A 25,900-nucleotide genomic window follows, 5' to 3' on the forward strand; every position below is an offset into this window, starting at 1 on the left:
TTTTACGTAAACCTGTTTAAGATAATTCATGTCGAAATACATTTTTTTCCCCATAAGCTTGATTAGTCTCCTAGTGATAAAACACACTACAGCTGCATAATACAATAGGTTTTTTTTTTATTTAAAAGTTCAAATTTACAGTAAATTCCTGGCAGCTGTGGTTGCCAGAATTTCACTTCAAAAAATTAGGCCTAACAAACGAGGTAATAAACGTAACAGGGTTGATTGGCATAAAATTAACAATCACTAACTATGTTTGGTTATAATTTGCCATAAGAATCAATAAAAAAACAATAAAAACAATGATAAAATGTCAACTTTTACATTTTGTAATGGAATTAATGATTAAAATAGGCACATCACTTAATAATATTAAACTTACACAATAACCTGTTAATTTTAAGCTTGAAGCTTACAAAACAGAACAAATACGAAAAAGTACATAATAAACATAGTCCAATAGACTTTAAAACACTTGATACTTGCAGTGGTTGATCTAGTATAAAGAGTCTTTATCCAGAATTGACAGTGGAGAGCATTCAGTATGGAAAACAGTCTCAGATGGTGTCCGAGAAACTGGAACAGGTTTTGGATCCAATGTGCTTAAGGACTTGCAAGTTGTTCTTCAGATGCTCGGTGTAGATTAGCATTCGTTTCCTTGCACCTGAAAGCAGATACAAAGCACAGTTAAGCAAACTGGCCATTTCAAACCCAAATAGACATATACCTTTGATCAAGCAAATATACAGACTCACATTTAACACCACCAAATGTGAAAAATTCATTTGGTCCAATGTTCAAATCCCACACCCAACTCAAAAAAGGCAATGCTATGTGCATAAACTGTATAAATCAGTGTTCAAACAATCCAATAAGAAGTAAGCACAATGTAAAAACAAAACAAAAAAAACTTACTAGCTACATTTACTAGAATTTGGAAACAAATCATCAGGGATATACAAAGAATGCCAAAAAAGTTGGATAGTATAAACCATTTAAATTTTTGATATGCAGTATAAGAATATGTGTAATGACTTTACTTTGGATTACAAGTTTGTTTATTTTAAAGTGATGTATTGTTAGATAATTATTTTGTTCAAATGACATCTTCTTTGGTTTTGATTTATGCAAGCTAGAACAAGTGTGCACCACAGTGGGCCTATGTTTTTTTACCAGAGCAGAAGTAGTAGCAGAAGTCAGTAGAAATTATTTGTTGCTTGCTGCCGTGATTAATAAACCAAGCACCAATCTATTATCATATTTGGACAATGGACTTCTTTTGCCATTGATAAGAAAGATGGAAAAAAGAGAAGAGATGGTTATTGTAATTGTGTTTTTGTTAAATATGCAAACATTTTTAACAATTTAAGAAGCACAGGAGACTTTAAGTATAAAAACTTTTTTAAAGCAGAAGATAATAATCTGCATGTAAAAGTTGTCACATTCCGCTCCGTACGATCCCGATGTGTGCCACGCCCCCCTCATTACCTCGTGTTCAGCCCTGATGGTTCTCACCTGTTGCCTGTTCCGTTTACCTAGTCCTGTGTATATCAGTCCGCGTCTCCCCTTGTCTGCCAGATCCGGCATTGTATTGTCGTGCATTGTCCGTGGATGTCCCTACTCGTCTGTTCTGAGAGCAATAAACCTCGTTTTCCCGAAGTTTTGACTGCTCTCTCCTGCTTCCCTGCACCGCTCGTCCGCTGAGCGTGACAGAATGCCGGATCTCCGTAGCAACACGACGCGGGAGACCGAGCACCACCGGCTCGGTCTCCTGCAAGACTTCGTGTTCTGGCGCTCCCAACCAACAGTACTGGAGGATCCTGTAGCCCTGGAGCTGGCCACCCGGGGCGCGGACCTCCTCGCAGAAGAGCGCCCGCCAGGACAGCAGTACCCGCTCGAGCGGGCACGCAAGCTCCTACGCCGTCTCAGCAAGCGCCTCGCACGGCTGAGAGGCGAACGCGTCGCCCGGAGCCAGGACGAAGCATTCGCGGTGACTCCGCTTTCGCCTGCCAGCGGCAAGAAGCGGCGGACCAGAGTGCAGCAGGAGGAGGCTCCGTCGCTCTTCATGGGGGCTTGCACTCTGCTCCCCGTCTGGGATTTAGCCAGGGAGCATGATGGCTCACCGCTGCCCTGGGATGACTTCGCCGCTACCCGCCTGCTCGGCGTCCCGGGTGAGCTGCCGCCACCGCGGGAGGCGTATCCGTACCGGCCGGAACGCCTGCACGGCAAAGGGATCAGCCCGGTGAGAGACGCCATTCCCCGGGTCTCTAGAGCCGGTCTGCCCGCGGCTGCGCTGCCGGCTGCAGCTGCCGCCGCTCTGCCCGCGGCACCGCCTGTCCTGTCTGTCCTGCCTGTCCTGCCTGACCCGCCAGTCCTGCCTGGCTTGCCTGCAGTCCCGGTGGCTGGCCGCGTGGAGGCTGCGCCCACCGAGGCGCCCCCTGCTGGCCGCGTGCTGGTGGCGCCCGCCGAGGCGCCCCCTGCTGGCCGCGTGCTGGTGGCGCCCGCCGAGGCGCCCCCTGCTGGCCGCGTGGTGGCGACGCCCTCCAAGACACCCCCTGCTGACCACGGGACGGCGGCGCCCGTCCTGCCGGCACTGGAATTGCCTGTCTCGCCTGTCCTGCCGGCACCTGAACTGCCTGTCCTGCCGGCACCTGAACTGCCTGTCCTGCCGGCACCTGAACTGCCTGTCCTGCCGGCGCCTGAACTGCCTGTCCTGCCGGCGCCTGAACTGCCCGTCTTGCCTGTCCTGCCGGCGCCTGAACTGCCCGTCTGGCCTGTCCTGCCGGCGCCTAAACTGCCTGAGGTGGCCGCGGTTGCGCCCCCTGCTGGCCACGTGATGGCGGCGCCCGCCGAGGCGCCCCCTGCTGGCCGCGTGCTGGTGGCGCCCGCCGAGGCGCCTGCAGTGGCCCCTGCTCTGCCTGCAGCGCCCCCTGCTGGTCGCGTGCTGGCGGCGCCCGCTGAGGCGCCCCCTGCTGACCGTATGCCCGAGACGCCTGCAGTGGTCCCTGCTCTGCCTGCAGCACCCCCTGCTGGCCGCGTGATGGCGGCGCCCGCCGAGGCGCCCCCTGCTGGCCGCACGATGGAGGCACCCGTCCTGCCGGCACCGGAACTGCCCGTCTCGCCTGTCCTGTCCGGCCAGCCCTGCTCGCCGGTTCTGCCCGTCTCGCCTGTCCTGTCCGGCCAGCCCTGCTCGCCGGTTCTGCCCGTCTCGCCTGTCCTGTCCGGCCAGCCCTGCTCGCCGGTTCTGCCCGTCTCGCCTGTCCAGCCGGCCCAGCCCTGCTCGCCTGTCCAGCCGGCCCAGCCCTGCTCGCCTGTCCAGCCGGCCCAGCCCTGCTCGCCTGTCCAGCCGGCCCAGCCCTGCTCGCCTGTCCAGCCGGCCCCGCCTGAGGCCGCCGCTCTGCCCGCGGCCCCGCCTGAGGCCGCCGCTCCGGCTGCCCCGCCTGAGGCCGCCGCTCCGGCTGCCCCGCCTGCGGCCACGCCCGCGGCTCTGGCTGTCCTGCCCGCGGCTCTGACTGTCCCGCCTGCGGCCACGCCCGCGGCTCTGACTGCCCTGCCTGTTGCCTCTGTGAAGGCCTTGACTCCCTCACCCTTACCCCGGCAACGCCGACGCCCCTTAGGACCCCGCCTGTCAGTGTCCCGAAGGGGAAGGGGCCATAGGCGTGGGGCCCGGTTCCCGCCCGCCCTGCCCCCTGGCTCGCCCTCGCTCGCCTTGGCTGGGGCTCCGGGGCCGCCTGCGGGTCCTCCGGCTCGGGGTCGGCGGTCGCCGTCGGGTCCTCCCCTGGATCCTCGGTGCCGGTCCTCGGTCCCTCCTCCGGCTCCATGTCGGTCGCCTCCGGGCCCCCCTGCTCCGGCTGTGCGTCGGACGGCGCCTTCGCCGGCTCCGGCTGCGCCTCCGCCTGCCGCGGCTTCCCCCTCCTGCCCGCCTTCACTGGGGTTCCCTCCTGCTCCCTCCGTGTCCCCTCCGTCACTCCCTCGTCCCGTTCCCTTGGCCCCTGGGTGGTCCCCTCCTGCTCCCTTCTTCCTCCCGCCTGCGGCCCCTCCGGCCGCTGCCCGTCGCCCGCTTGGGCTCCCTCGTGCTCCCCTTGTTCCTCCTCCCTTTCCGTTGGTCCCGCCTGTCTCTGCTCCTCGTCCCTGTGTTCCTCCTTTGTTCACTCCTGGCCCTTTTGTTCCGCCTGTCTCCCCTTCGGTGTCTCCCTTCCTTGTCTGCCTGTCTGCCTTCCCAGTTCTGTGTCGTCTCTTGTCTTTCGTCTCGTCCCTGTTCTTGTTCTGCGTCTCCGTTCTGTTCCCTGGTTTTGGTTGACGTTCTGTTTTGTTTTCCAGGTCCTGTTTTCCCGGTTCGTCTCGTCCGTCGCCTCTCCTCTGGCGCGCCCGGTGTGCGCGCCTTTGGGGGGGGGTTTTGTCACATTCCGCTCCGTACGATCCCGATGTGTGCCACGCCCCCCTCATTACCTCGTGTTCAGCCCTGATGGTTCTCACCTGTTGCCTGTTCCGTTTACCTAGTCCTGTGTATATCAGTCCGCGTCTCCCCTTGTCTGCCAGATCCGGCATTGTATTGTCGTGCATTGTCCGTGGATGTCCCTACTCGTCTGTTCTGAGAGCAATAAACCTCGTTTTCCCGAAGTTTTGACTGCTCTCTCCTGCTTCCCTGCACCGCTCGTCCGCTGAGCGTGACAAAAGTGATTATTAGTTAACTTTTTAAGGTGTGAGTTTGTAAAGTTGTTTTACTATGTGCTCAGATTGCTCGATATGTGCATGTGAATAACCATATTCACGTACAATTATCCAAACTTGTGCACAAATTGTCATACACATTGTAAATCATATAATACACATTTTAACCAATATAAGTCTAACTTCTCTCCACATTATAATCCCCTATTATCCCTGAGCTGTGGGAGAAATCTGGAACACCAGAGCAAAACCAAAAAGAGTAGAGTAGTGAAAGCATGCAAACTCCACACAGAAAAGCACCAGCCAAGGACTAAATGAGGAACTTTATGTCATGGACCAGGGCAGACTTCGAGCGTGGGCGAGAGCATGTCATGGTGCAGGCAGAAGGAGTGGACGACCCACTGGCAGCTCACCGGAACAGAAGGGGTTTATTAGACAAACAGAAAACACTATAAACAAAAAGGACCACGAGGGGTCAAAAGTAAATGGCACTAAACAAAGACTAATTACAAAAATGGGCAGGGCAACAAAGGGTAGGCAGGCTGGTTACAAAAAACAGACTATCCCATATCAGTACATCTAACAGCAAACTACAACAAAACCCAATACACAATGAACCACCGAAGGACAGAACTGAGGCAGGGACTTAAATGCTAAAACTAAAACCGGGTAACGAGACAGCAGGAGTGAGACAGACAATGAGCAATCAGGTAAAGACACAAGGGCAGGCACAAGAACAGGCAACAGCTGACACTAATAAACACAGGGAAATCAAACTAACAAAGAAACTAATATTAATCAAGGAAATAGGGAAAACAGAACCTAACACTACGAAACACAAACAGGAGCCCAAGGAACGAAATCAAAACCAAATACAAAACACCAGACACAGGAACCAGAAAACTCAAAGAAACACTGGGGAACAAAATACAAAATAACATGCAACAAAGGAATATGCAGGTAGCCACATGGCCATGCGGCAGAACAGGGAACAGGGGACGCACAAAGACTGACAAAAGGGACACACGTGGGTGCTGTTGGAAACTTTTTCCTTTGTCGAAGCAGAGACCAGGAGACATTGGGATATCTTTCCGGCCGAAGTTCCTCTTTATTGAGAACTCGTCATGCGTCGCTGTAGTCATCCAAGTCTGACTAAAACTCAGCTCGGCAGAGTTTATACGTTTCAAGGGGGGAGGGATACACAGAGGTGGAGACAAACTAAACAAAGCATAGTATATTCCAGCAATCAGCCTGGAAGTTCCCCAGCCCTGATTTCATCAGCATAACAGTGCCTTTCAAATGCCTCTCCAGGTGCTAATCTAATTAGCCTGATAGTATCACCCAGACCTTCACATTATCATAGCGACAAAGGCACAGCCTGGCCTTGAGATTAGCATTCACCTTTACTTTGGGCCCCTACCCAGTGATCAGGAAGTTCATAAAGATGAAATGTTAATGTCTCAGACACCTGGGCCCCCAGACTTGATCTTATTAGAATGTCACCATCTTTACCTCCAACTGCAAATCCAATGTGCCTATCTCTTTCATTTCATATACTGTTATGTTGGAAGCTAGATTGAACAATTTATAAATTTGTAATCCTACAGTGCTGACCCTGACACTTTATCGGTGTGAGGTCATAATACTAAGTTAAAATTTAACGGCAAAATCAGATGCTAAGACAAACTACTAGGCCACCAAGAATACTCACCTTATAGAGTATTCAAAAATGCCACGGTGTGATCCTTGTAAAGGCCTATATCTGCAAGGCCACCCCCAGTCATTTCAGCTTTTCTGTCTAATAAAGTACAAATCAAATTCAAGTATTCATCTAAAATTCAAGAGCTATAAAATCTTTGTCTAAACAAAAAGATATATTCTATTATTGGCATTGCAATTGCTTTGAAGCTCACCATTTTTCTGGTTGTAGCAAGCCCACCAAGTCCATTCTCCTTCTTGACAGTCATGCCTAAAAGATGTAGGGAGTGAAAAAAACCAAATTATTACTTGTCTTCAAAACATTTTTGCATGAACAAAAGCATTATCTACAAACTATTAGACTGTAAACATTAGTAGAGAATTTTGTTTATGTTACTCACCTTCAAAAGAAGATCCTTCTATCTTAGGAATAATACTAGCTTTAAATGAACTCTGAAGGATCAGGCTCAAACACTCTTGCAATGATTCTTTATTTTAACATGTTAGCTGTGATGTTTAATAACTCAGCTACTTTTTGCCATACAATTATTATAGATCAATTCAAATGAAAGAGTGACCAAAAGAACCAAATAAATTAAAATGTGGTCATTGCCAAAATTGTCAACTTGACTTATGCCAAGAATCATTTTAATGAAAAATAAAAAAAAAATCTGAATTCAAGTTTTTTTTTTCCTTTACAAATTAAAAATAAATATGTAAAGCAAAAAATATCCTGTTTTCTGGAAGAAACAACAAACTTGAATTGCTGATAAAATCTATACTTCTATATAGTTTCACATTTTTAGACTATTACAATGAATCTTTTCTCAATGTTTTTTGGACATAACTTATAGCAGCGTCAAACACAAATAACAGAAAATTACAAAAACGTTTCTGTTGACCTTGCCAGTAACTATTATACAGTCCACAAAAATTAGAAACACAGACCAATTTCAAGTTTAGTAAACCCAACCTATAAGAATTGTTGCCATTGCCTCAAAATCTAGCAATTTTCCTAATAATCAGTATGTTATTTGTCCTTTAAACTTTAGTGTAAAAAATGCCCAAAACTTATAACAGTTGAAACCAATTCTGAAGACAGTTGAAATCCAGCTCTGAACAAAATTAAATGACTGTTCTTATAAAAACACACCTACTTTCAATGTCAGTGGGTACGTGTGTGCATGTATGTGTGTACCTGCGAGTGCATGTATGTGTGTGTGTGTGTGTGTGTGTGTGCGCGTGTGTGTGCCTGCAAGTGCATGTATGTGTGTGTGTGTGCCTGCGAGTGCGTGTATGCTATGTTAGAGTAAACATAGCTGAGATTTAACAGCAGTGCGATAAGTCCATCTTTAAAATGTCTCTCGCCACTCGTGATCCGAGAGATCTGCAATAAGGGTGAGGACTCTGGGATTCACAGAGAGTTGCTTCTTGTTGTTCTTTTTTTCCACCTTTGTGCCCTTTTCTGGATTGATGTTGAAGAAGCACCTGTATGAACACAAATTCAACAATCAATCACTAAATCATAAACAATGTGCTGCTCGTAAGTATGATTTAATTTTTTTTTACTTTTTCACCTCTGAAGAAATTCGAGTGTTGAGCAAAGATCCACAGGATAGTGAATATTGAGGCAGTAGTAACTTGCAAACAATAAACAGATGGCAGAAATGAAGGTGGGAATATTGTCATTTACAACTTTATGGTCTACAGCAAGCATGAATCGGCTTGAAGAATAGCAAGAAGATCCTGCAAAGAAAATAAATGTCATTAACACTTACAGCAACATCAATCATTCTTACAAAAATGTTCATAAACATTTTTTGTGTTTTTTCTCCATTAAAGTGATATAAAACTGTAAATCACTGAAACAAATCCAAATATCTTTACTTGACAAGCTACCCTCAGATAACTGAATATCAACTTACCACACACAATGATACATGGACTTACTGGCAGGGTTTCCCCTTGAACCTCATGTCCCAGACATGTTTCTTCAACATGATGGAATAGATTCTCCTCCTTTTCATCAAAATAGGACAGCAGAAGGAGGACCATATCCTTCATATCCTCTGAGCAGCCTTCCAACTGTCCTCTGAGTATTTTTAGTTTTGTGACAGCCTGCAAAACTCTTTTGCTCTTATCAGCACAAGTGTTTCGCATAAAGTCCAGCAGCCGTTTTCCCTTTTTCTCCAGACTGTTAAGGAAGGTCTCTTTCAGTGACACCCCAGTGAGCTCGTGGAAGTGAACTGCCATTCCGACCTCCTGGAACAAGAAAGGCCATTCCTCCAACAGGAATTGCATGTCTTCTCCTTTGTTTATATCCTTTCGCTGAGAATAGTAAGTTTGCTTCATTAGATTTTCTACCTCATCTAGGCTGACATTGGTCTCTTGAAGCTTCTTCAATTTTTCTTTTTTCACCTTTTGACTTTCTGCTGTCTCAGTCACTGGCATGAATTTCATGTCCCACTTAACGCAACCATATGTGTCCTGAACAGCAACTCTTTTTTCAGCTGGGACTTCATCTGTTTCATATTCATCTGAACACTGCTTGCGCTTCTTTATTGTAGGTGTTGAAGACCGCTTAACATTTTCTATTCTTGCTTGTAACTGCTTGACCAGTGAATGATATCCTGATCCCACCACATCACCTTCTATAACATCTTGCAGTGATTGTGGATACTTGGCAATCAGTTTTTTGGCTACTTCAGTTGAAGCTTGTTTACTGGGAGATGCACTTGCACGCATCATTTCAGATGCAACAATACGGATCATTTCTCTTCTTAACTTTGGTGCTGGCCTCTTCCCCCTCTCCAAACACTGCATCAAAGCTTCTGGAAAGTGATTCCATGGAATCTGGAAACTGTCAACCCAATCTGAAACAGTATGCAGTTGGCTGGGCAAAGGTGAGAGAGAGATCGAGGAGCTTGCTGATGAGGCAGGAGAGGATAATGGTGACTGGATGTGAATTTCAGTACTTTGTGCTGTAAAACAAACCAAAAAATAATTAATGAGCAAAATGTATTATTGTAAGATAAACAATAAATGTAATTGAAATCTACTTACAGTTTTTTTTCCATGCAGCCACCAATTTTCTTGCTTGTATCGGTCTAAGAACTGACAGCAAATCAGTCTCCTGGATATAGTCAAAATCTTCAGTGGTTTCTACACCCATTGACTGTAGTGTCTCCACAACAATATCAAGAACTGAAGGTGCAAGGTCTGGCAACACCTTTGTGATGGCATCACTTATGCTGCTTTGGTCCATATCACCCATTTCTGTATATAAGAAAGTAAATAAAGCATAACAAATACCCAAATAACAGACTACAGAAACAATCATTAGTCTGACAACACACTATGTTTCAACGGAATCATTTGGCATCCATCCTTTATGTATGATGTCAATGGATAGAAATCAGTCAAGGCATTTATGTTCAGACATAACATCTTTTCAATGTCTTTTCTAACGGAGTACAGATGGTACTTAGGAAGGAACTCTGTTATGTACACTGATACTAGTAAATGAGCAGTGTCATCTTTTATAAAAATGAGCACTAGCTCACCAAACTCCAATGAGTCAGTGTTGCCTATGATAAGGAAATTACCTTTCTTGTACGGTGTTCCCTTACACACCATTTCTACTGTGACCTTTGTGTTGTTCTCTGTAAATCCAAATGGTCTAACAGCATCTTGAATGGCTTTACTATATAGTGCTGGGTAAAATGGAGTACCACCTTTAACTTGCAAGGCAGTCTGACATATTGATCCTGCTGAAAGATACGCTTGCAACATCTGATGCCTTTCAGAAAGTGTAAGGCAGACGTTTTTGAAATTCTTCAAATTTCTTGCACATCTTTTGAAATAGCTGTGCTTGCTTTCAAATCGCATTGTCCATAGTCTAATTAATGGCCCAAATTTCAGAATCAGTGCTGGATAATGCCGCAAGTAATGATGCTTTGGTTTCAAGGTACTTTCTGGGAATAGAGTTTTTCTTGACTCTAAATACTCTTGAATAAGGATATCAAGATATGCAACCCTGAGGCACAGAAATTTTCTGAGCACAAATCAGGTCCACAATATCTTTCAGTTGAAGGATCAACTGCCACACATCATCTGTTTCATCTTCCACTCTGTCACCAATAATGAGAGGCAACAGCCTTAAAAAGTTCCAGTTTTGTATAGCCTGTCCAGAGAGTTTAGCTATTTGAGGACTGACCTCACATGGCTTTGAAGAGACATCAGAGGCAGAGTACAGTATTTAATCTGTTTAATGCGCCGATTCAGAATGGAGTAGGTGAACCATCCTTTTTTCTTCACAAAATATTTAAGATACAGCGCAACATCATATGACAAAATGCCCTCAAAAATGTCGTGTCCTAAACAAGGCGGCAAACCTGGCTGACAGACGTGAAAATGTTTTAAACAGTTGAAAACTGACTTAAACTTTACTCCTTCCACATCTGGTGTACCTTCAGTCTTGAGGCGTTCAACAGCAGAATTGTACTTCTCAATGGTGCGTTGTGGTCCACACAGATTTGGATCACCACCATGAAAATCTGATCGTGTTATTAAGCAGTACCTACAGAAATATTGTGTGCGACTAAAGCTTTCACAGAAGCCACCAATGCAATGTGAGCCCAAATTATCTCCAGCAATGCAAAACAAGGTTCCTTTGACAACAGTTTTATCTGATGTCACTATGCCATTTTCCTCAAGTTCCTTCAAATCTGTTAGTAATTCAGAGAACACCTTTGCATGGCCAAACTCTTTGAAGTCTTTCTCTCTACACAATAACACAAGAGACATGTGGTCTGTGTCAGACCTAACATGAAGTGGCAAATTAGCAACAGACACATAAACAGCTAATACTTTATGTTTTGTCTTTGCAGAACCTAAAGGATTAACAACTTCAAAGGCATCTTGGTACAGCAGTAGTTTGAAACATGATGGACTTTGGTCAAAAAAAATATTTGTTTTGAATATCTGACCATCACTAATGTCACACAGTATATCTGATGAAGACTTTGCTGGTTGCTCTCCTGCCACACATTTCTGCCACAAATCAGAGTCTAACAAACATTTCAAAGTCTCTCTTAGAGGTACATAGTATGCAAACTGATCTGTTCTATTCTCACTTTGTCCTAAAAATATTTTCTTGGGCTCCACATAGTTGAACATTTGTTTGAAGGACTGCGCTCTGGAGTATGTTGTCCTCAATGGCCCTGTATGACATGCAGAAAACAGATCGGATCCCTTGACCGCCTCACAGAGCTTGGCAATATCCTTATCAGATAATGTTGTTTCAGTTTTTAGAAGTGAAGTGAGGTTATTCAAAGTATATGACAGACCCAACTCATGTATGTTTTGCATTTCCTCGACAATGGTCTGGATGGTAGAAGCAGGTAGCAAAAACCGTCCTTGCAATTTCAAGTAGAACAAACATACATTTCTGAGAAAAAGATCTCTAAAATCTTCTGAAAATTCCGAATCAACTTCTTTTGGGCCTGTCTCTGTGCCTGCCTCATAGACTTCATGTCCAAAATGACGTAATTCTGCTTCAACTGTGGGACACGACTGAGATGCACAATCCCTGTACAAATCACTGATGCCTCCGTCTGTAAAATCTTTATGTTTCCGTGACATGTGGGCGGTAAATGAAGATTTTACTTTGAAAACGCGTGTGCACCCTCTTAGTGGACAAGTCACCTCACGTCCTTCCACAATATGGTCCTTCAAGTGAGCTATTAGACCTTTCGTGTCGGTACACTGACGTTCACACAATGCCACTGCACATTTAAATGTGCTAATGGTCATCCCGGCCGTAACAGGAACGGGTGCAACATGCTTTCGATAAAAATGAGCCTTGAAAGCCCCATACCTACAAAATGTCTGCTTGCAATCAGTTCCGAAGCACTGAAATATACATCGCGGTTCATTTCGATGAAGTTTGCAATGAAGGACATAGCCCCTTAATGTCTTCACTGACTTGCAACAGAAATTGCAACGTAACATTTTCTTTAACCACTCCGAGTAAATTAAACTGGCGTATGTTCGACAGTAAAGCTAGCTAGAATCTTCAACGTGGTGCATTAGCACGAGCTTTCCAGAGAAACTACAAAATAGGACTAAACTGGCGGCGACCAAAATCTCGGCAGAGGAACACATGTCGCCGCAACAAGAAAACTGGCATAGCAAACTAATGTTAAAGTTGATATAGTTAAATTTATTCAAAGTATAATGGTATACTGACCTTGAAATAGAAGTTTCGCGTCTTCTGTGCAGGTTAGTGCTCCCCGCTTTGCTGAATCCAGTTATGGTCGGTCAGAACTGGCGCCTTTTTTTTTCTTTTTCAAAATAGCGGTGTCGGTTAAGTCACGTGACACAGTGTATCGAAAACGTACGCGTAATGTAGACTTTTTAAAGAAAGTGAGTGTTAGACCTTTTATAATACATTATTTGACTGTTCTTGATGTCACAAACTACATTCATTATTTTTATTTTATTTGATTTTTTATAATCAATCTTTATTTCAGCAGGTGGTATAGCACTCACAATTCGACACTTACATACTTTTTATTAACTTACCCTTTCCAAATAAAATAATTTTTATTTTATTATTTTATTTACAGTTAAGCCCATCACTGAATCACTGCACCCTTAGCAAAGTAATGCACTATAGAGCATTATTATGTTTTAAAACGATCATATTTAAATCTCATTTCAAAAATGATATTGTATGTCTGTTTACCAGGAGACCAAAAGGGGCTTATTAAAAGAAACACAAAGATTTAGGTCACATCTGAATTACTCTAGATATGTTTTAAAACAAATACTTTATTTCTCCATTTCTTAAAACCTTTTATGTGGAACATATTCACACCTCCTGTAATGCACAATATGGGTAAAAAATGACTCACATTTTATTTTATTTCGTGCTGGCTGAGGGTTTCTTTGCTTTATCTTTTGACATCAATTTATTTTGTGATTGAATATTATTAAAATTCTAAGTACAGTATTCTTTAAATATCTTGTTTTTGATCATCACAGATCATAATTCCTTTTTCTTTTCATACTTAAAAAACCTGTTTGATTATTACATCAAGTTTACACACATGGGTCAACAATGACCCATTCCCCCAAGTGTGATTTTAAATTAAATGACTTCAATATAAATCATTTGTTTAAAATAATTAATTTGGCAGTGAGTGTGACCAAACACTCATACATTTAATATTTGCAACATGTTTGTCACACACATACACCTCTGATTACAGATGACACAATGCTATTGAATTGTACTGTACAGTATCTCTGATGTAATTACTCTAAAGAGGCAGTTGCTGCAGACTGGACAGCGGCAAATCCATGATGTTAATCTCCTGTTCCCCACCACATCCCAAAGGTGCCATATTGGATTGGGATCTGGTGACTGTGGAGGCTCAGTGAACTCATTGTGATGTTCAAGAAACCAGTTTGAGATGATCTGAGTTTTGTGACATGGTGCATTATCCTGCTGGAAGTAGTCATTAGAAGCTGGGTACACTGTGGTCATAAAGGGATGGACATGGTCAGCAACAAACTAGGGTAGGGTATAGCGTTTAAACAATGCTCAGTTGGTACTAAGGGGCCCAAAGTGTGCCAATAAAATATCCCCCAGCACACTATGACACCACCACCACTAGCCAGGATCGTTGATACAAGGCAGGATGGATCCATGCTTTCATGTTGTTTACACCAAATTCTGATCCAACCATCTGAATGTTGCAGCTAAAATCTAGACTCATCGGACCAGGCAAGGGGGTTCCAGTCCGTTACTGTCCAGTTTTGGTGAGCCCGTGCCCACTCTAGCCTCAGTTTCCTGTTCTTAGCTGACAGGAGTGGCACCCAGTGTGGTCTGGTATAGTCCAAGGTTTCACATGTGCACCTTTGTTGAAACAAGGGGTTATTTCAGCTATACTGTTACAAAGATAAAGAAGATAAAAACTCACTCGAGTCACTTTTGAACAATAAGAAAAACAATTGTTTTAAAACAATAACTCATTTTGATACTTTTTATAATTTTCTCTGTTATTAACCTTTTTAGCAAAGTTTAATGGTGACAAGATCAGGATAAAGAAAGATAACATGTTTTATCTGTAAAATTTTAGATCAATCTTGGATCTGTGAAAATAAAGATGTTTTGGTTAATACAGTTCTACACTATATAAATTTAAATGTACATCACTGTAAAAGTACACAGACTAAATATGTAATTTTAGGGTAATTAGTTGTTTATTATAAAATGGCCTTTCACCATCAATTGTGCCAGAAAATATTTTTTCATAGCAAATATTTGTGTTTTATTCATGGTGACACTGTAAAAAATAAAGCAATATACATTTTTTCTTCATTTTAGGTAATTCACTGTATTTACTACTGAGATATACTGTTTTATTAAACAGTCTGATCCTGTTAGTATTTTATTTTTGCTGTACTTTTTACTAATTTTTTTCCATTGTTTTAACAATTTCTTACTGTAAAAACTAAGGTATGTTTTGGGTGATTGATGTACGGTTCTGAATTGTAAATTCAGATATTAAAAGCATCAAAATCTGTAATTTATACAGAATTATTATGCTAATTGTAAGGTGATGACTTGCTATTAATGTTATGGATTTTTTCTGTTTTTTTAAGTTAATTTGAAATATTTAAGGTAAATTAATGTATTTTCAACATATTAACATTCTAAAAATAAAAGCAATATACCATTTATTGAATTACAGTAATTTAACATATGTATTACAATCATTTACCCTTTTTTGATTTAATGGTCATTTACCGTTGCCATTTCATAGTCATTTACCGTAATTTTTACGTACATTTTTAACAGTGTAGTTACATTCTTATTTTACTCAAGTTTTTTTTTATGCTTGTTTTTATTATTTATATGGTTTTATTATGTTCTTGTTTGAATGTGGGCCATTGAGAACGTCTGGATGTAGAACTAAAACATGTTGAATGTTTCAGGATATTTAAGATATTTTCAGATATTTCATAGGTTCAGCTCAGACAAATTGTTATGTTGTTAAATATGTTTAATTTGCACCTTGGTACCTGAAGCAACTTGAAAGATAATGGTGTTATTCTGTTATTCTTCATATATATGAGGCTGAAGTGTTATGAGTAGGGCTGCAACAACTAATCGATTTAATCGATTAAAATCGATTATTAAAATAGTTGCCAACTAATTTAATAATCGATTAGTTGGGTCTACGTTATTATACACATAAGTACAGTGGCAACCTCCTAATTTGGGAGCAGTAAGCTAACCAAAGCCGCGGTGGCAGTAAAGTACCATTAAGCTGGATGCCGACCGCCATAAAAGAAAAAAGTAAATGCACATAAACGCCATTTACGCACCTTTTAAATTTACAAAACAGCTTTTACTCACCTTTTTTAAGATCACTAATGTTAATGATATAGTTACCCACCGTTTTTACTGCTGTGCATATAGTTTACCCACCTTAAATTTCTTGTTACCACTACAGCACTGCTTCATTTCTTCACGATAGAAATTTATAGTAATATCAAATGTTGTAGTACTCAAGACCAGTTTTTGAAGGTCTCGATCTTGTCTTTGAAGCAGCCGTATTTGTACTCGTTCTTGTCAAGGACTCGGGATTTTATTTCGAGACCATAACTCTGAGAATATTCTTATTAATGAGCCGTTTACTGTCGGATTGGATAACTAATAACTGCAACCAATGGCGTTACTGCCGGCCGCGTTACCCGCCCCGTCCCTTCACACACGCACATGTGTTTAAATGAACGCAGGGGAAGTCGTGGTTGTCAACACAATCAGCTATTATGGGGCTAGAAATGCGGCTACATACAGTATACCACAACGTGTTTACCCTACCATTCTATTAGGTGGGCGCCCCAAGTTAATTTTATTTAATTTCATTTTCTATATAGCTCCAGATCGCAACAGAAGTCATTTAAGGCTACCTTTCCGATAGAACAGGTTTATATCTTGTCCTTTTATTAAACAAACTAAATAGCCTTATATTATTTATCTTATTTACAGTTCATCACTGTAGTATGCTGAAACAACCGGACACGTTTTAAAACAAAATTTGCCGCCTGCCGTTCACGGGCACCAATCGTCTTATTTGCGTTGCTCAGTAATTTTTAGCGTATAAGATGCGGAAAAGGCTTTTTCTTCGCAATAAATGTTTACTTTATTTGTCCGTAATAAATGCAGACAGACTCGCTGGCGTGCTCTCTCCCCCTGTCATATATGTGTATCAACATTAAATAACATTAGACAATTATTTAATAATATTCTTAGTAGCAGCAGCGGTAGTCTGTGCTTTTACATTAAAAAACTGGAGTACTGAATACATTATCTAAAGCACCATGCTGGTTGCACTTTATAAAACAAGATTTTGTGTATTTCATTACGTTGATTCAGCTGCTACAAATTATTAATTTTTTTTGTATACTCTTAATGTAGCATAAATTTGTTTTTTATGTGAGTTGCTGGAAACAACTTTTGTACAAAGACAGACTGGGTTATTAAAAATTGCTGGAAATCAAATTGTTTTTTGCCCCCCCCCATCCGATTAATCGACTAATCGAAAAAGTAATCGACAGATTAATCGATTATCAAAATAATCGTTAGTTGCAGCCCTAGTTATGAGTCTTCTGTTTTTGGGTTATAGTTATTTAAAAATGGGATCTTCTGCAGTCCCTGCAATAATAAATAAAGAATTTGTGAATTCAGTATGATATTTATTTGTGTGTGCACATTTTTCTAATGTTTTTCAAATGTTTTCTAATGAAGTTTTCTAATGTTAAACCACATTTTAACATTATTTAACTCCCTCTTGTGGTCATTGTCCTGAAGGTCAGGGGGGAGAAAAATAAATAAACTACTGTATTGACAATCTGTATCCACAGTTTAAAATCCGTCCCCACGAATTGTAAAACTGCACACAGTTTATTTTTCTCTTCCCTGAACCTAGGGGGGCTCCGTAGAAAAAGTCGCTTGTTTTGGGCTTGTTTTCACAGGCCTGGTTGCTTATTTATCTCGCGAGATCTGGCAACACTGTTGGTGTTCCGTTCATTGTCGTAAGGGTTATGCCCAGACTGGCATAGGCAAGTGTTTCGGTGCCAACTTGTGTTAACTTCAGCGGAGGTGTTTGCGGGTGAAAGGTAGGAGACAAATGGTTGCCTTCGTTTTCATTTTACATGAAGTAGCCCCTTAATTTCTGCATGTTTTGTAGGTATTAATTGAGTACGGGCGGTTGGAGCGTCGTGGGGGGAGAGCGAATCTGGTTTCCCGATTGGGTAAGGTAAACATAATTTGCGGTAACGTAGGATGGTCTTTTGTGACCTCCGAGGTAATGTGATTAGCTGTAAATGTGCTAATGGGGTTTATTCTTACTTCTAGGCTGTTTTGCTTTACCGCTGTGCCCTGCGGCTCTGCCCTGTTTGGCTGCTGCTCTGCCTTGCCGTTTGGCCGCTGCTCAGTTGCCACTTTGCCCTGCTCTGCTACCACGCTTTGCCTGGCTGCCTTGCTTCTGCCGTTTTGCTGCTGCTTTGCCCTGCTGCTTTGTCTACTTTCTATTCTTCCATCTGTTATTCGGGTTTCTTTGGTATTTGTTGCTTTGCATGTTTTCTTTTGGTTATGTTATAGGTTTATTGTTTTGGTTATTGTAGTTTGATTATTTTGTTTTCTTGCTTTAAAGTCAGTAAGTTTGTGTTTTTTTTTGTGTGTTTTCGTGATTGAGTTGTTGTGGGATTTTATTGTTAAAAGGCAATTTCCTAAACAAATTCTGTACTTATGTAATTGTTTTTTTGGTTCTTGTTTTAGAGCACTGCCTGGTCGGGGGTGGGGTGTGGCTGTATGTGCTGTTGGGTGGACACATTGGTACAGGAGGCCGCTTGGGTTATTTTTTGTTTTTCATTGGATAAATATTGTGTGTGTGTGTGTTTTTAGATTTTGTTGTGTTGCAGTGATTTGCTAAAACTGGTGGCCTAGTGGCACTCCTGAATGTGTGTTTGGGTTCCACCACAGTCAGAGCCTCTGCCTTGCCCGGGTGCTCTACGGGGACTCCAGATCCAGCAGTGGTCCCTGTTTTTACTTCTTTTACTTTTACTTTTTCATGGGTAATAGCTTGTCCACCTATATGGTAGTGTTATAATAAACGTCCCTTGTTTCTTTGGCAAATCATGTTTCTGCATTAATTACTGGTAGAACCATTGGGTGGGGGGTACACGTGTGGTTATATCCTTGGGTGAGAGGCCCAAGGTGGCGTAGTCGGGGTAGTTGTTTCGTTTGCCAAAGTAGTCGTCCGCCCTCGGGCAAGGGGCTAGGGGGGGCCACAATAGTAAGTTGCTAAATATACCGCTCACCAGTTCCTACAGCTATTAAATGTATTTAAATTAAATAAAATCGGGGCATCTTGTTTAAAATAAAACTAACAAAATACAAGTATTTTAATTGAGCTAAATCTGTTTGTTGAGCTAAATCTATTCAGCCTCAAGCAAAGGAGACTGAGGGGGGACATGATCCAGGTCTATAAGATTGTAACAGGTTTGGATGCTGTTCAACCGAATAGTTACTTCAGCATTAGTTCAAATACAAGAACTCGTGGCCATAGGTGGAAATTAGCGGGAGAACATTTCAAACTGGATTTAAGGAAGCACTTCTTTACACAGCGTGTAGTCAGAGTATGGAATAGTCTTCCTGATAACGTAGTGCAAGCTGAATCCTTGGGTTCCTTTAAATCAGAGCTAGATAAGATTTTAACAACTCGGAGCTATTAGTTAAGTTCTCCCCAAGCGAGCTTGATGGGCCGAATGGCCTCCTCTCGTTTGTATAGTTCTTATGTTCTTAAGTAAATACATCTTTTGTAAGTTATAATGTTTTATTCATTTGATTAACCAAACGTAGATGACTAGCTAAATGTTGCTAAACAACCCGAGGTGTGGTGTTAGAGATCGACTTTTATTTAAATTAGAAATATGTTATTTTATACTATTTACAAATAAGTCAGATTAACAAATAGAGTTAATGCGCATTCTGTCAGGATTGCGTTGTGCTTTCACAATTAAGGGCCATGGCTAGCCTCAGGCTAACAATTTCCGGCGATCGCCAATTGAACGTGTGTCGGCGCGAGCACGCCCCCTTCCCCCCACCGTTGTTCATTTGACGCGCAAGTTTTGAACTGGCTGGCAGCATGCCGGGTTCGCTCCATTGCGGGATAATGGCTGCCTTGCTACACTGACGGAACCCAGAGCAGATATCGATGGATCTTCGCGTTTGGTGAAAATGCTTTTTCTCTTTTACATTGAAATAAACTGTTAAACTGATTACGGCTTTTCTCGTTTTTAAAAACTTGTGCTAAAATGTTTGTGCTTGTTTCGCATTTGCTCTTTTGTGCTTGTTTCGCTCGGGTATGTCTCTAGTTTAAAAGTTAAAGTTTGGGGACTTGTGTAGTTTGTGCTTAAAATAGTGTTTTATCTTCACAGTGTTCCGCTCGGGCATGTCTTGTTTAAATTCTGCCTGCTTTTCTTTCTTTCTTTTTAAATGTAACACAAGTTTTTCTTGCTTAAAACATTTTGGTACTTTCTTCTTTTAAAATACGTCGGGGCGCTCGTGTCTACTGCGGATGGACGGAACCCCGCAGGACGTGTATGCGCTAGCTTACGTTCATCCTGCTATATGTTTTATTATACCTTAAAACGTAATTAAAAATAGCACATTAATAAAATACATGTAATGTATTTTTATTCTATTAAAGTTTAACGGCAACCATTAACACCCCCAAACCATATATGCCCCCCTATCAGCAACACGTGGCATAAGCATGTATGGTACCATTTTGGCCAACCCCCCCCCCCATTTTGTATATAAATGTATACAAAACAGTCATACAAAAAATACTTGTAAAAATATGCATATGTAAAAACAGCCAGTCATAAGAGGCAAGTAGTAAATATAAATACTTTGGATGAATAAGATAAATAAAAAGGACTGTTGCACTGGTTTTTGTCATTACTAAAGACTGATATTGCACACAGGCTCTCAGTCCAGGAAATTTTATTACAGGATATGATCCATTGTTACTTGGATTTGACAAAAACCTGGAAATTTTATGCATTGTTTTTATATTTAGTGATGTTATGGCCCAAGGGAAGAAACCGTTCTTGAGTCTGGAGTTGCATGTTTTGATGGACCTACTGTATAGCGCCTACCAGAGGGCAGCAAGTCAAACAAGTGAAGTGTGGGATGAACAGAGTCTCTAAGGATTTTTTAGGCTCTAGAGAGGCAGCGGGAGCTGGCGATGACTTCCAGGGATGGCAGGGAGCAGCCAATGGTTATTTTGGGCAGAGTTGGTAACCCTCTGGAAGACTCTCCTGTCTGCATATGACAGGGTTTCCACGGGTCTTAAAAAAGTCTTAAATCACTTTTCCGTGAATTAAGGCCTTGAAAAGGTCTTAAATCAGACCAGCAAGTCTTAAATTCATATGATCATGGCATAAATTTTTGTGAGGGATTGTTTCCTCATGTGTTTTGATTTTAAAGAGAAGCGAAAGCGTAATTTCTGTGCTACATGGCTTAGATCGCTCAATATTCATTGAACGGTAGATGGCGTTATGTGCTGCTTCATCTGTCAGTAACCCGAAGAAGAACTTGACAAGCATGCGCAGATGAACCCTTTCTTCTAAAGCGCGCTATTTAGACATTTAGTGCGATTGGAAGGCCGAAGAATACGTATATTCTTATGATTCTTATGATTATAATATCATAATTCTTATGATTATAATATATTCGTATGAATTTCCCTACGATATTTTTTTTTTCCTTAAATTTTCTTTATTTGGTCTTAAAAAGGTCTTAAAAAAGTCTTAAATTTACTCTTAGAAAACCTGCAGAAACCCTGTATGAGCACCTGGCATACCACACTGTAAGGCAGTATACTAGGATGCTTTAGATGGGCAGAGCAATAAAAGGCCACAAGCAGCTTCTGATCCAGCTTGTTTTTCCTGGGTACACTCAGAAAGTGGAGTCACTGCTATGCCTTCTTAGTAAGCGTCGGGCAAAGGGTAGTCTTGAGCAAAGGGTGGTCAGTGGTCACTGTCCGTGAAAGGCTGGAGAGTCATGGAGCTATGATTATCAGCGATAGCGCAGTTTAGCTCTCTTTTATCTTCCTGATGATTATAATATGTTTCCACTCCTAGTAACATACTGAAGTCATGACCTCAAGTCCTGCTTTGGTCACTGTTACTCATAAACAAGGATAATAAAATGGGTTACATGAAGAAAAGTGTATAAGTGCTATTTTTCTGTTTTTCAGGCCCTGGATAAAAGACAACTTTCCTAATAATAGTTCTAGCAGCAGCAGCAATACAAAATGTCCAAGGCAGCAGCCCGCCCCAGTGTGAACTGATGGTAAACCCATACATTATCAACAACATCCAGCTTCCTGTCCAGCTCAGATTAATTCTCAGATACAGGTGAACATTGTAGCTATAAAAAGTAACAGAAATTCTGTGTCTTTATAAATGAAAAAAACATTACTGTCATAGGGAAGTGATTCTCTGATTGATTGTATTAGGACGAATTTCCGGACAACTACGTTGCCTAGAATTAATCATTGTCCTGTTACTGTCATACATATGAGGTAATTGAGGTGTGGATTGATTCTGATCATGTATGGACTGATCATCCTGAGATTCAGATACGTCATCCATGATTCACCTATAATATTATTGTATTAAGGTTAGACTGCAAAATCATGTTTTTTTCCTATCTGATCACTTATATAACTTGTTTTTCACAAATGACTTGTTTCTCATGAAAGATGTATCCTTGTTCTTATGTGAAAGAATCCTCGTTCTGGGATGCTTATCATATTCAAGGGTGGGTGTTGGAGGGGCTTGCTGAAGACAGGGAAAGGTGTTGCTCAATATGTTCTGTACACCATTGGTCAGTGTATGAGACACCTGCTTTATCTTCATGGGAAGGGAAAGCATTGCTCAAGAATACTTGTCTAATTATTTTGGGAACTGCACTTAGTTAGTCAGTGTGTGTAGAACGCTTACCTCCATCCTTAGGAGGAAGGGGTGTAGGATCACACATGCACATATCACAGGGCCTAAATTCCAGGTGGCCTGAGACAAGGCCGAGCCTGGTACGAGAGGCACCAAAGGGGGGTTACACACATAAACACACACAGATATCAAGGGAGGCCAGCACTCCAACTTTTATTGCCCAAAGATTTAGGGACCTACAGACAAGCAGAGTGGACTTCACGGACAGGGGTCCCTCGACTTGGCACACAACCCCCTCCACATACACTCTGCCTTACATCTCACTCACCCAACAGATGAACACCCTAAAGGAAATTTCATTTAAGTTTGGCTTTTGTATACCCTGTATATTGATTTACTCACGACTACTAGTCTCAATATACAGATAGGTCATGTTTGTATGTGTCCTTAGACAATCTTAGTGTTTTGTGTGCCACCCTTATAACCATGTTCACGGAGTATCACCTATTTCACCCCTTTGCGCTTGAACACATATAAATTTAAATAAATAGATAGGTATGTATGTATGTTCTCATGGTATACCAGAAGAATCTGGAAAGTGAGTGTAACCAATGTGTCCTAACTTTTAGAGAGTCTGCTTTGTTAAAAACCCCCCCTTCTCTTCCAACATTCCTTTGTGGTCCTTATCTGATCTTGGTGGATGGTTACCAAGTTTCTTTGTTCTAACATACTATGTTAAAAGAACTGAATTTTGGTGTATCTTATGCATTCTGGAGAAGATGAATTGGCATAAGCCACACCAAACAAAATATGTTGTTTCCAAATGTGCAACTTATATTGATATTACCACAAACTAACGGCCATGCCTATCTATGGATAAGATGTGCTGTTTGTAATATGAATATTTGATGTAACATCTGTTGAGGCGCAACCCAAAACACCTGTATCCTATATTGATGTGAATCAGTCACATAGATAAAATAATTAATTGTTTAATCAATTAATACAGATGATATGAGGTATGTACCTGTGAAGCTGGTATGGCATGTTTGGTGTCAAACTGATTGTTAATCACCCCTGATTCCAAATCTGGTCAGTGATTACCATAAAAGTGGATGTATCAAAAGTTATAACAGCTTAATGAAAATCATCAGTAAAGGGGGAATCAGTCGGCCATAAATCCAAAAAGGACTGATACAGACCCCCTTCCGAAAGCCCGCCAAATGGATGGCCAGCCATTGGGCCAGGAGTCGAATTCCTGGTCATCCCTATTCATGAACTTTAGACCATAAAAATCTAGCACCTCAGAACAAAGGTGCGCAGAGAAAACCATCCGCCCGAAGGAGAACATCAGCCCGGGAGAAGAGAAACCCACAAGAACCCTCCGGTGAAGGCCCAGCTGAACAGAGAACAGCACCCAAGACAAAGCTTCACCAGGAGAGAGAATCTAAAGGGACTCCACTCCACTGCTCCAAATGCCGCGCCTTCCTGAGTGCCATCGGCTCAGCAGCTCTGCCATCAACTGCCAAGACCCCCCCCCCCCCACTCTTCAACCAAGTAAACCAACTTCCTTTCATTCTAACAACTTAAGCTGTTCTGTTAACCTGCTGTAAGACTTTAGGGTCGTGTTTCCACAAACTGTGCTTGCTTTGCAGAACAGTATTTCCCATTTAAGGTTACTCATTTAAATCCGGTCATTGCATTTTCATAATTACATCGTTTGTTTTATTCCGTTATTTCGTTTTTGTTGTTTGTGTTAGGTGTAATGTCTGCCTTATGTTAGTTGTAGTGTTAGCTAGGAATAAATGCATGTCTTTTACACAACTTCAGCCTTCGTCATTGAGTACTCACACTAAGTTCCTGCCTCTGTGCGATCTTGCTACACGCTCTGAACCTCAAACTCGCCTGAAACATCGCGAGACTCTCTCATCAGCCGTGAGGGGGGCTTCGCTACCAATTGTTTACATTACCTGGTGACGCAGCTCGGTGGACGAGCCTTCTAACCCAGGTTACTAAGTGATACTGGTAATTAGTGAATCCCATTTAAGTCTCACATTAACAGACTCACGGGGATACCGCAATCGAGTTTGGAGGAGCCGACCATTCGGCATAACAATTGATTAATAATCAGCATTAAATAATAATTAATTAAACTTTAATTAATTCAAACATATTGGTGGGGATATTAAAATTTACCTGAGCTAATAATTCCTACAGGGGGATACATTGATTATAGAAACTTGTTTTGTCACTTCCGATTGAAACTGCAGGCGGCTTTACTCGGACAAAATTGGAAATTTGAGAACGCAATGCCTGAGGGGAGGGGTGAGCCTGCCCAGCTCATCCCCTGCCCACATGTAATGCCCAAAATTTAGTATAAAGGAATGGGGAGATCTCGGTACTGACTGGAGTTCAGCCGCGGGATAGAACGCGCATCACCCAGCATTTTCTCGGGACTTATGTGTTGGTCTCCTGCTAGCACTGAAACGGGCTCCCCAGTCTAAGAGTGAGGGTAGGTGATGATAGCACGTCCAAGTGTGAATAGCTTTGCAGTGTCAATGTGTTGATTCAATCAATTATCACAATAACTATAATAGGGCTGCAACAACTAATCGATTTAATCGATTAAAACCGATTATTAAAATAGTTGCCAACTAATTTAACCCCCTGGGGCCTGAGGCCTTTTTTCCACTTTCGAGATAGTCTGACATGCCTTGACATTTTAAAATATTTCACCTATCTAAAAAACACTTATCCCAAAGTGATACATTTGCTTTTATTCAGCACAAACTCAGCACCAATAATCTGAGACCTCTTAGAATGTTATTATTCTATTTTTTGTTAAAATCAACTTTAAACATATACTTTTCAAAAACCTATTTTCAGACATGCTGAGAAATTGTAAAAAATCACATTATAGACATTTCTAGGTAAGACTTTTGAGCTCTGAAGCTTATAGACACAGGGGTTGGCTACACATAGGTGAAAGTGACATTCAGAAATTTTATATGGTTTGATTACTAAAGTGTTAGAACTTTGGAGTGACACTCTTTTTCTCAAAGTCAGTGGTCTTCACAATGAATATTGATGAGAGAGGTATCCTCACACCTGTAGTAGTTTGCATACTGTCAATGGCCCATCAGTCTGGAATGTCACTGCACCCCACACCCATCACTTTGGAAAGGCAGTTTGAAACGCAAGAAAAGTAGCAACAATAAAATCCCTTTCACAGTTTATTGATAGATGGAATGAAAAATGAAAAACTGTGACTATATAAATATAGAAAGCGATAAATATGATGCAGTGACTATTATTGACGCTCTGGGGACGAGGGCATCATCGACCGCGTATCTTTCTCGTGTATTTCAGTTTATATCTCGCTGAAATCATTATGTAGAATCATGAAAAAAACACTGACTAAATCCGTTATCTTTCTTCTTTTCAAAACTTCCATTGTCAGAAGTATTAAAGTTTTTAAAATTAGGTT

General features: G+C 41.8%; 1 long non-coding RNA gene across 1 annotated transcript; it reads right to left on the minus strand.

Annotated features, from left to right (window-relative positions):
- Nucleotides 1-116: 116 nt before the first annotated feature.
- LOC111835165 (uncharacterized) lies at nt 117-12,697 on the minus strand. The gene is made up of 7 exons (XR_002836175.2): nt 12,620-12,697; nt 9,433-9,645; nt 8,295-9,350; nt 7,947-8,115; nt 6,585-7,857; nt 6,383-6,469; nt 117-664 (listed from the first exon to the last, which is right to left on the minus strand). It is a non-coding gene; the product is annotated as an uncharacterized lncRNA (long non-coding RNA).
- Nucleotides 12,698-25,900: the final 13,203 nt, after the last annotated feature.

The sequence above is a fragment of the Paramormyrops kingsleyae genome, chromosome 21, assembly GCF_048594095.1.
Source record: "Paramormyrops kingsleyae isolate MSU_618 chromosome 21, PKINGS_0.4, whole genome shotgun sequence".
Lineage (NCBI taxonomy): Eukaryota > Metazoa > Chordata > Actinopteri > Osteoglossiformes > Mormyridae > Paramormyrops > Paramormyrops kingsleyae.